The following is a 3,676-nucleotide window of genomic DNA, read 5'->3' as shown; positions in this document are numbered from 1 at the left end:
GCATGTGAGATGGGTCTCCTGAATAGAGTAGAATGGTGAGTCTTGACTCTTTATCCAATTTGCCAGTCTGTGTCTTTTAATTGGAACATTTAGTCCATTTACATTTAAGGTTAATATTGTTATGTGTGAACTTGATCCTGCCATTATGATATTAACTGGTTATTTTGCTCGTTAGTTGATTCAGTGTCTTCCTAGCCTCGATGGTGTTTACATTTTGGCATGTTTTTGCAATGGCTGGTAGCGGTTGTTCCTTTCCGTGTTTAGTGCTTCCTTCAGGGTCTCTTGTAAGGCAGGCCTGGTGGTGACAAAATCTCTAAGCATTTGCTTATCTGTAAAGGATTTTATTTCTCCTTCACTGATGAAACTTAGTTTGGCTGGATATGAAATTCTGGGTTGAAAATTCTTTTCTTTAAGAATATTGACTATTGGCCCCCACTCTCTTCTGGCTTGTAGAGTTTCTGCCGAGAGATCTGCTATTAGTCTGATGGACTTCCCTTTGTGGGTAACCCGACCTTTCTCTCTGGCTGCCTTTAAGATTTTTTCCTTCATTTCAGCTTTGGTGAATCTGGCAATTATGTCCCTTGGAGTTGCTCTTCTGGAGGAGTATCTTTGTGGCGTTCTCTGTATGTCCTGAATTTGATTGTTGGCCTGCCTTACTAGGTTGGGGAAGTTCTCCTAGATGATATCCTGCAGAGTGTTTTCCACCTTGGTTCCATTTTCCCCTTCACTTTCAGGCACACCAATCAGACGTAGATTTGGTCTTCTCACATAATCCCATATTTCTTGGACGACTTGTTCATTTATTTTTGCTCTTTTTTCTCTACAGTTCTCTTCTTGCTTCATTTCATTCACTTGATCTTCAATCATTGATACTCTTTCTTCCAGTTGATCGAGTCGGTTACTGAAGCTTGTGTATTTGTCACGTAGTTCTCGTGTCATGGTTTTCATTTATCAGTTCTTTTATAGCCTTCCCTGCATTGATTATTCTAGTTTCTTTGCACTCGGTGCGTAGTTCCTCCTTTAGCTCTGAGAAGTTTGATGGACTGAAGCCTTCTTCTCTTAACGCATCAAAGTCATTCTCCATCCAGCTTTGTTCCATTGTTGGCAATGAGCTCTTTCTTTGGAAGGGGAGATGCACTCTGTTTTTTTGAATTTCCAGCTCTTCTGCCCTGCTTTTTCCCCATCTTTGTGGTTTTATCTGCCTTTGGTCTTTGCTGATGGTGACGTACTGACGGGGTTTTGGTGTGGGTGTCCTTTCTGTTTGTTAGTTTTCCTTCTAACAGTCAGGGCCCTCAGCTGCAGGTCTGTTGGAGTTTGCTTGAGGTCCACTCCAGACGCTGTTTGCCCGGGGGTCAGCAGTGGAGGCTGCAGAAGATAGAATATTGTTGAACAGTGAGTGTTGCTGTCTGATTCTTGCTCTGGAAGCTTCATCTCAGAGGTGTACCCAGCCATGTGAGGTGTGAGGTGTCTGTCTGCACCTAGTGGGGGATGTCTCCCAGTTAGGGTACTCAGGGGTCAGGGACCCACTTGAGCAGGCAGTCTGTCCGTTCTCAGATCTCAACCTCTGTGCTGGGAGAACCACTGCTCTCTTCAAAGCTGTCAGAGAGGGACATTTACATCTGCTGATGTTTCTTCTGCTTTTTGTTTAGCTAGACCCTGTCCCCAGAAACAGAGTCTACAGAGACAGGCAGACCTCCTTGAGCTGTGTTGCGCTCCACCCAATTCGAGCTTCCTGGAGTCTTTGTTTACCTACTTAAGCCTCAGCAATGGCGGGTGCCCCTCCCCCAGCCTGGCTGCCACCTTGCAGTTAGGTCTCAGACTCCTGTGCTAGCAATGAGGGAGGCTCTGTGGGTATGGGACCCTCTGGGACAGCTGTGGGATATAATCTTCTGATGTGCTGTTTGCTAAGACACTTGGTAAAGCACAGTGTTAGGGTGGGAGTTACCCGAATTTCCAGGTGTTGTGTGTCTTAATTTCCCTTGGCTAGGAAAAGAAATTCCCTTCCCCCTTGCACTTCCCAGGTGAGGGGATGCCTTGCCCTGCTTCAGCTCTTGCTGGTTGGGCTGCACCCGCTGACCAGCATTGACTGTCCGACATACCCGGTGAGATGAACCCAGTACTTCAGTTGAAAATGCAGTAATCACCCATCTTCTGTATCACTCACGCTGGGAGCTGAAGTCTGGAATTGTTCCTATTCAGTCATCTTGCGCGCACCCAGGATCAGGAAGTTTAAAAACCCTCGTTTCCCTCCCTCCCTCCTGCCCCTTGTACTTCCCAGTGTCTATTGTGTCTGTCTTCACCACAGCCCCAGAAACATCTGTTGTTTTTTGAATTTTTAATAATACCACTCTGAAAGATATGAAATTGTATCTCACTGTGTATTAAATTTGTCTCATTTATTTTTTAATTTTTAATTTTTATGGGTACATGGTAGACATGTTTATTGGAGATATGAGATTTTTGATAAAGGGTATACAATGCATAATAACATAAATGAGGTATCTATCACTTGCAAAGCATTTTTTTTTTTTTTGCATTACAAACATTCCAATTATACTCTTGGTTATTTATATTTTTTATTTTTTAATATTTACTTTTTATTGGTACTAGTAGCTGTATATATTTGTTGAATACTTGAGACATTTTCATACAGGCATGCGTTATAAAATAAGCACATCATGAAAAATTCGGTATCCATCCTCTCAAACATTTATTCTTTGTGTTACAAAAACTTCAGGTATACTCTCTTTTTTTCAAAATGTACAATTATTACTGACAATAGTAACTCTGCTGTGATATCAAATAGTAGGTCTTATTCATTCTTTCTATTTTTTGTACCCATTAACTAACCCCAACCCCCTTTTACCCTCCCCCACTACCCTTCCCAGCCTCTGGCAACCGTCTTGTTCTCTGTGTCAACGAGCTTAATTATTTTGATTTTGACCTCCAACAGATAGTTAGAACACTGATATTTGTTTTTATGTGCCTACCTTATTTCACTTAACATAATAATCTCCAGTTCTACACAAGTTATTGCAAATCACTAGATCTCATTCTTTTTATGGGTGAATAGTACTCTATTGTGCATATATACCACATTTTTTAATCGATTTATCTATTGATGGACACTTATGTTGCTTCCAAATCTTAGCTCTAATAAACAGTGCTGCAAAAACATAGGAGTACAGACATCTCTTCAATGTAATGATTTTCTTTCTTTTGGAGCAAGAAAATACCTAGCAGTGGAATTGCTGGGTCATATGGTAGCTATGTTTTTAGTTTTTTGAGAAACATCTAAACAGTCCTTCCTAATGGTGGTACTAAATTTGTCTCATTCATTTTTTAGTTTTTAATTTGTATGTGTACATGGTAGAAGTATATGTTTATTGGAGACATGAGATATTTTGATAAAGGGCATACAATGCATGATAATAACATCAGGGTACATGGGCTTTCCACCCACAATGTATGAAGGCTCCCTTTACTCCACAACCTCACCAGCATTTCTTATTGCCTGGCTTTGAATATGCATCGTTTGAACTGGAGTGAGATAATATCTCATTGTAATTTTGATTTGCATTTCTCTGATAATCAATGATGTAGAGCATCTTTTTATATGTCTGCTTGCCATTTGTATGTCTTCTTCTGGGAAATATCTACTCAAATGTTTTGACCA

The sequence above is a fragment of the Rhinopithecus roxellana genome, chromosome 7 (assembly GCF_007565055.1).
Source record: "Rhinopithecus roxellana isolate Shanxi Qingling chromosome 7, ASM756505v1, whole genome shotgun sequence".
NCBI classification, from domain to species: Eukaryota; Metazoa; Chordata; class Mammalia; order Primates; family Cercopithecidae; genus Rhinopithecus; species Rhinopithecus roxellana.
Note: the sequence above shows the minus strand (reverse complement) of the source record.